Here is an 8,836-nt window from a genome sequence, read left to right as displayed (position 1 = left end):
GTTGACTATTTATTGAGACATGTTACACAATCATTGTTAACATACACAATAACGTTTATATAATCATGAATACTCGTTAAACAGGTTGCATTTGTGAGGTATCGCATACTTCGGTAAAGTAAAGCCTTTAAAAGGTTCCCTTACAAACCTCATACCTCAGCACATGACATAAGTTTATAGACGATAAATGTAAACGTTTCCAGGAGAAAAGCGACAATGTGACGATCTGGCATTACGTCATTACGATAGCAAATGACGAAACCGGGAGGATTTCTTAGGTTTTTACTACATATTAACACGTATCGCCTTTTCTCGTGTAATGTGGCAGCTAGACATCAGTTCATGCAAAATGTAGATGTCTTCGGACAGCTGCAAGGCACCAAAACCCCCCAATAAATGAATTTTCGAAAACTAAGACTGGACTATTACTACTTCTTACTTGCCGAATGCATCAACTTACAAGCTTCTGTTTTGTTGCTTGTAGTGCCACTACATACCTCCACAAGTGATGTAAATTTCCAGACGATAAATGTAAACATTTCCGAGACAAAAGCGAAAAATGTGACGATCTGCCATTACGTCATTACAAAAGCAAATGACTAAAACGGGAGGTTTTCTTACGTATTTACGACATATTAATACGTTTAGACTTTCTCGTGCAATGTGGCTGCCAGACCTCGGATCATGCAAAGTCTTAAGGTCCTCGGTCACATGCAAGCCATCTTAACCCGCCAATAACTGAATTTTCGATAGCTAAATCTTGAGTTGTAGTACTAAATACTACCCGACTGCATCAACTAAGAATCTTCTGTGCTTGTAGTGCCACCACATACCTCAGGAAGTGACATAAGTTTCCACACGATAAATGTAAACGTTTCCTGAAAAAAATCGACCAATGTAACGAGCTGGCTATACGACACTACGAAAGAAAACGACCAAAAGGGGAGGTTTTCTAAGTTTTTACTACATATTAACACCTTTCGCATTTTCACGTGTAATGTGGCTGCCAGACCTCAGTTCTTGCAAAATATTAAGGTTCTCGGTCAACTGCAAGGCACCAAATCCGACCACTAATTGAATTTTCGATAAGTAAAACTTGACTTGTACTACTTCTTTCTTCCCGATTGCTTCAAATTAGATGCTTCTGTTTTGTTGCTTGTAGTGCCACCACTTATCTCAGGACACGACATAAGTTTCCAGTCGATAAATGTAAACATTTCCAGAAGAAAAGCGAACAATATAACGAGCTGGCATTACGTCACTACGAAAGCAAACTACGAAAACGGGATATTTTGTTGGTTCTTACTACATATTAACGCGTTTTGCATTTTCTAGTGTAATGTGTCTCCCAGACCTCAGTTCATGCGAAATGTTCAGGTTCTCGGTCAACTGCAAGGCACCAAATCCGACCACAAGTTGAACATTCGATAGCTACAACTTGATTTGTACCACTTCTTTCTTGCCGATGCATCAACTTAGAAGATTGTTTTGTTGCTTGTAGTGCCACTGCTTACCTCAGGACGCGACATAAGTTTCCACACGATAAGTGTAAACATATTAACACGTTTCGCATTTTATTGCCTAATGTGGCACCAAATCCGACCACTAATTGAATTTTCGATAGCTAAAACTTCACTTGTACTACTTCTTTCTTGCCGATTGCATCAACTTAGAAGCTTCTATTTTTTTTCATGTAGTGCCACTGCTTACCTCAAGATGCGACATAAGTTTCCAGACGATAAATGAAAACGTTTCTGGTAGAAAAGTGCACAATGTAACGAGCTGGCATTACTACCAAAAGGGAGGTTTTCTAAGTTTTTACTACTTATTAACACCTTTTCCATTTTCACGTGTAATGTGGCTGCCAGACCTCAGTTCTTGCAAAATATTAAGGTTCTCGGTCAACTTCAAGGCACCAAATCCGACCACTAATTGAATTTTCAATAATTCAAACTTGACTTGTACTACTTCTTTCTTGCCGATTGCATCCACTTAGAAGCTTCTGTTTTGTTGCTTGTACTGCCACCGCTAACCTCAGGACGCGACATAAGTTTCAAGACGATAAATGGGAAACGATTGCTGAAGAAAAGCAACCATTGTAACGAGCAGGCATTACGTTACTACGAGAGCAAACGACAACATCGCGAGGTTTTGTAGGTTTTTACTACATGTTAATACGTTTCTCATTTTCTCGTGTTATGTCGCTCCCAGACCTCAGTTCATGCAAAATGTGAAGGTTCTCAGTCAACTGCAATGCACCAAATCCGACCACTAATTGAATTTTCGATAGCTAAAACTTGACTTGTACTACTTCTTTCTTGCCGATTGCATCAAGTGAGAAACTTCTGTTTTGTTGCTAGTAGTGCCACTGCATACCTCAGGACATGACACAAGTTTCCAGACGATAAATGTAAACCTTTTCTGAAGAAAACCGAAGAATGTAACGAGCTGGCATTACGTCACTACGAAAGCAAACGACGAAAACGGGCGGTTTTCCAGGTCTTTACTACATATTAACACGTTTCGCATTTTCTCGTGTAATGTGGCTGCCAGACCCCACTTCATCTAAATTGATAAGGTTCTCGGTCAACTGCAAGGCACGAAATTCGACCACTTATTGAATTTTCGATAACTAAATCTGACTTGTACTACTTCTTTCTTGCCGATTGCATCAACATACAAGCTTCCGTTTTGTTACTTCTATTGCCATCACATACCTCAGGACGTGAGATAACTTTCCACAGGATAAATGTAGACGTTTCCTGAAGGAAAGCGACCAATGCAACGAGCTGTTATTACGACACTACAGAAGCAAACGACGAAAACGGGAGGTTTTCCAACGTTTTTACTACATATTAACACGTTTCGCATTTTCTAGTGTAATGTCGCTCTGAGACCTCAGTTCATGCAAAATGTTAAGGTTCCTGGTCAACTGCAAGGCACCAATTCCGACCACTAATTGAAGTTGCGATAGCTAAAACTTGACTTGTACTACTCATTCTTGCCGATTGCATCAACTTAGAAGCTTCTGTTTTGTTTCATGTAGTGCCACTGCTTACCTCAAGATGCGTCATAAGTTTCCAGACGATAAATGAAAACGTTTCTGGTAGAAAAGTGAACAATGTAACGAGCTGGCATTACAACACTACGAAAGCAAACGAAGAAAACAGGAGGATTCCTAGGTTTTTACTACATATTAACACTATCGAATTTTCACTTGTAATGCGGCTGCCAAACCTCAGTTCATGCAAAATGCTAACGTTCGGTCAACTTCAGGGCACCAAATCCGACCACTAGGTTAATTTTCAATAACTCAAACTTGACTTGTACTACTTCTTTCTTGCCGATTGCATCAACTTAGAAGCTTCTGTTTTGTTGTTTGTAGTTTCATCGCAAACACCATGATGCGACATAAGTTTCCAGACGATAAAAGTAAACGTTTCTTGATGTAAAGCGAACAATGTAACTAGCTGGCATTACAACACTACGAAAGCTAACGACGGAAACGGGAGGTTTCCTAGGTTTTTACCACATATTAACACGTTTCGCATTTTATCGTGTAATTTGGCACCAAATCTTACCACTAGGTTAATTCTCGATAGCTAAAACTTGACTTGTACTACTTCTTTCTTAACGATTGCATCAAGGTAGAAACTTCTCTTTTGTTGCTAGTAGCGCCACTGCATACCTCAGGATGCGACATAACTTTCCAGACGATAAATGTAAACGTTTCTGCTAGAAAAGCGAACAATGTAACAACCTGGCATTACGTCACAACGAAAGCAAACGACGAAAACGGGTTGTTTTCTAGGTTTTTAATACATATTAACACGTTTCGCATTTTATCGTGTTATGTGGCACCAAATCTTACCACTAGGTTAATTTTCGATAGCTAAAACTTGACTTGTACTACTTCTTTCTTGCCGATTGCATCAAGGTAGAAACTTCTCTTTTGTTGCTAGTAGTGCCACTGCATACCACAGGACGCGACATAAGTTTCCAGACAATAAATGTAAACGTTTCTGCTAGAATACTGAATTCAGTGTTCCGAAACTGTTTCACTGCGGAAAATCGTAACACGGTCCCTGACTTCAGCCGTCGCACGGACGCCAAAATGGAAAATATTGAAATAAACGATATCGGAATTGAAAAACAACTGCTATCACTTAGTAGCGGAAAAGCATCCGGACCAGACGAGATACCCTTAAGATTCTACAGTGATTATGCTAAAGAACTTGCCCCCTTTCTATCAGCAATTTATCGTAGATCGCTGGAAGAACGTAAAGTACCTAGCGACTGGAAGAAAGCGCAGGTCGTTCCCATTTTCAAGAAGGGTCATAAATCAGATGCGAATAATTATAGGCCTATTTCGCTTACGTCAATCTGTTGTAGAATAATGGAACATGTTTTGTGTTCTCGTATTATGACGTTCTTAGATAATACAAATCTCCTTCATCATAACCAACATGGATTCCGCAAACAGAGATCATGTGAAACTCAGCTCGCCCTATTTGCCCAAGAAATTCACAGTGCCGTAGACACTGGCGAGCAGATTGATGCCGTATTCCTGGACTTCAGGAAGGCATTTGATACGGTTCCGCACTTACGTTTAGTGAAAAAAAATACGAGCTTACGGAATATCGGACCAGGTTTGTGATTGGATTCAGGATTTCCTAGAAGAAAGAACACAACATGTCATTCTTAACGGTTCAAAATCTGCAGATGTAGAGGTAATTTCGGGAGTACCGCAGGGAAGCGTGATAGGACCTTTATTGTTTACAATATACATAAATGACTTAGTTGACAACATCGGTAGCTCCGTGAGGCTATTTGCAGATGACACGGTTGTCTACAAGAAAGTAGCAACATCAGAAGACTCGTACGTACTCCAGGAGGACCTGCAGAGGATTAATGCATGGTGCGACAGCTGGCAGCTTTCCCTAAACGTAGATAAATGTAATATAATGCGCATACATAGGGGCAGAAATCCATTCCAGTACGATTATGCCATAGGTGGTAAATCATTGGAAGCGGTAACGACCGTAAAATACTTAGGAGTTACTATCCGGAGCGATCTGAAGTGGAATGATCACATAAAACAAATAGTGGGAAAAGCAGGCGCCAGGTTGAGATTCATAGGAAGAATTCTAAGAAAATGTGACTCATCGACGAAAGAAGTAGCTTACAAAACGCTTGTTCGTCCGATTCTTGAGTACTGCTCATCAGTATGGGACCCTTACCAGGTTGGATTAATAGAAGAGATAGACATGATCCAGCGAAAAGCAGCGCGATTCGTCATGGGGACATTTAGTCAGCGCGAGAGCGTTACGGAGATGCTGAACAAGCTCCAGTGGCGGACACTTCAAGAAAGGCGTTACGCAATACGGAGAGGTTTATTATCGAAATTACGAGAGAGCACATTCCGGGAAGAGATGGGCAACATATTACTACCGCCCACATATACCTCGCGTAATGATCACAACGAAAAGATCCGAGAAATTAGAGCAAATACGGAGACTTACAAGCAGTCGTTCTTTCCACGCACAATTCGTGAATGGAACAGGGAAGGGGGGATCAGATAGTGGTACAATAAGTACCCTCCGCCACACACCGTAAGGTGGCTCGCGGAGTATAGATGTAGATGTAGATGTAGAAAAGCGAACAATGTAACAACCTGGCATTACGTCACAACGAAAGCAAACGACGAAAACGGGTTGTTTTCTAGGTTTTTACTACATATTAACACGTTTCGCATTTTATCGTGTTATGTGGCACCAAATCTTACCACTAGGTTAATTTTCGATAGCTAAAACTTGACTTGTACTACTTCTTTCTTGCCGATTGCATCAAGGTAGAAACTTCTCTTTTGTTGCTAGTAGTGCCACTGCATACCACAGGACGCGACATAAGTTTCCATACGATAAATGTAAACGTTTCTGCTAGAAAAGCGAACAATGTAACAACCTGGTTTACGTCACAACGAAAGCAAACGACGAAAACGGGTTGTTTTCTAGGTTTTTAATACATATTAACACGTTTCGCATTTCATCGTGTTATGAGGCACCAAATCTTACCACTAGGTTAATTTTCGATAGCTAAAACTTGACTTGTACTACTTCTTTCTTGCCGATTGCATCAAGGTAGAAACTTCTCTTTTGTTGCTAGTAGTGCCACTGCATACCACAGGACGCGACATAAGTTTCCATACGATAAATGTAAACGTTTCTGCTAGAAAAGCGAACAATGTAACAACCTGGTTTACGTCACAACGAAAGCAAACGACGAAAACGGGTTGTTTTCTAGGTTTTTAATACATATTAACACGTTTCGCATTTTATCGTGTAATGTGGCACCAAATCTTACCACTAGGTTAATTTTCGATAGCTAAAACTTGACTTGTACTACTTCTTTCTTGCCGATTGCATCAAGTTAGAAACTTCTGTTTTGTTGCTAGTAGTGCCACCGCATACCTTAGGACATGACACAAGTTACCAGACTATAAATGTAAACTTTTCCTGAAGAAAAGCGAACAATGAAATGAGCTGGCATTACGTCACAACGAAAGCAAACGACGAAAACGGGTTGTTTTCTAGGTTTTTAATACATATTAACACGTTTCGCATTTTATCGTGTTATGTGGCACCAAATCTTACCACTAGGTTAATTTTCGATAGCTAAAACTTGACTTGTACTACTTCTTTCTTGCCGATTGCATCAAGTTAGAAACTTCTGTTTTGTTGCTAGTAGTGCCACCGCATACCTTAGGACATGACACAAGTTACCAGACTATAAATGTAAACTTTTCCTGAAGAAAAGCGAACAATGAAATGAGCTGGCATTACGTCACAACGAAAGCAAACGACAAAAACGGGTTGTTTTCTAGGTTTTTACTACGTATTAACACGTTTCGCATTTTATCGTGTAATGTGGCACCAAATCTTACCACTAGGTTAATTTTCGATAGCTAAAACTTGACTTGTACTACTTCTATCTTGCCGATTGCATCAAGTTAGAAACTTCTGTTTTGTTGCTAGTAGTGCCACCGCATACCGCAGGATGTGACACTAGTTACCTGACGATAAATGTTTCGCATCTTCTCGTGTAATGTAGCTGCCAGACATCGGTTCATGCAAAATGTTAAGGTTTTCGGTCAATTGCAAGGCACCAAATCCGACCGCTAATGGAATTTTCGATAGCTAAAACATGACTTGTATCACTTCTTTTAGCGGATTGCATATTCTTAAAAGCTTCTGATTTGTTGCATGTAGTGCCACCGCATACCTCAGGACGTAACATAAGTTTCCAGACGATAAATGGGAAACGATTGCTGAAGAAAAGCAACCATTGTAACGAGCAGGCATTACGTTACTACGAGAGCAAACGACAACATCGCGAGGTTTTGTAGGTTTTTACTACATGTTAATACGTTTCTCATTTTCTCGTGTTATGTCGCTCCCAGACCTCAGTTCATGCAAAATGTGAAGGTTCTCAGTCAACTGCAATGCACCAAATCCGACCACTAATTGAATTTCCGAAAGCTAAAACTTGCCTTGTGCTACTTCTTTCTTGCCGATTGCATCAACTCAGAAGCTTCTGTTTTGTTGTTTGTAGTTTCATCGCAAACACCAGGATGCGACATAAGTTTCCAGACGATAAAAGTAAACGTTTCTGGATGTAAAGCGAACAATGTAACTAGCTGGCATTACAGCACTACGAAAGCTAACGACGGAAACGGGAGGTTTCCTAGGTTTTTACCACATATTAACATGTTTCGCTCTTTCTCTTGTATTGTGGCTGCCAGACCTCAGTTCATGCAAAATGTTAACGTTCTTAGTCAACTGCAAAGCACCAAATCCGACCACTAAGTGAATTTTCGATAAGTAATACTTGACTTGTACTACTTCTTTCTTGCCGATTGCATCAAGTTAGAAGCTTCTGTTTTGTTGCTAGTAGTGCCACTGCTTACCTCAGGATGTGACACAAGTTACCAGACCATAAATGTAAACCTTTCCTGAAGAAAACCGAAGAATGTAACGAGCTGCCATTACGTCACTACGAAAGCAAACGACGATAAAGGGAGGTTTTCTAGGTTTTTACTACGTATTAACACGTTTCGCATTTTATCGTGTAATGTGACACCAAATCCAATCACAAATTGAATTTTCGATAGCTAAAACTTGACTTGTACTGCTTGTTTCTTGCCGATTGCATCAACTTACAAGCTTCCGTTTTGTTACTTCTATTGCCACCACATACCTCAGGACGTGAGATAACTTTCCACAGGATAAATGTAGACGTTTCCTGAAGGAAAGCGACCAATGCAACGAGCTGTTATTACGACACTACGGAAGCAAACGACGAAAACGGGAGGTTTTCCTACGTTTTTACTACACATTAACACGTTTCGCATTTTCTAGTGTAATGTCGCTCTCAGACCTCAGTTCCTGCAAAATGTTAAGGTTCTTGGTCAACTGCAAGGCACCAAATCCGACCAGTAATTGAATTTTTGAATGCTAAAAGTTTACTTGTACTACCTCTTCCTAGCTGATTGCATCAATTTAGAAGTTTTTGTTTTGTTGTATGTAGTTCCATCGCATACCTCAGGATGCAATATTAGTTTCCAGACGATAAATGTATACGTTTCTGGAGGAAAAACGAACGATATAACGAGCTGGCGTTACGTCACAACAGAAGCAATCGACAAAAACGGGAGGTTTTCTAGGTTTTCACTACATATTAACACGTTTCGCTTTTTCTCGTGTAATGTGGTTGACAGACCGCAGTTCATTGAAAATGTTAACGTTCTCGGTCAACTGCAAGGCACCAAATCCGACCT

Source organism: Schistocerca americana, chromosome 9 (assembly GCF_021461395.2).
Source record: "Schistocerca americana isolate TAMUIC-IGC-003095 chromosome 9, iqSchAmer2.1, whole genome shotgun sequence".
Lineage (NCBI taxonomy): Eukaryota > Metazoa > Arthropoda > Insecta > Orthoptera > Acrididae > Schistocerca > Schistocerca americana.
The sequence above is the reverse complement of the archived record's forward strand: the minus strand, read 5'-3'. Positions refer to the sequence as shown.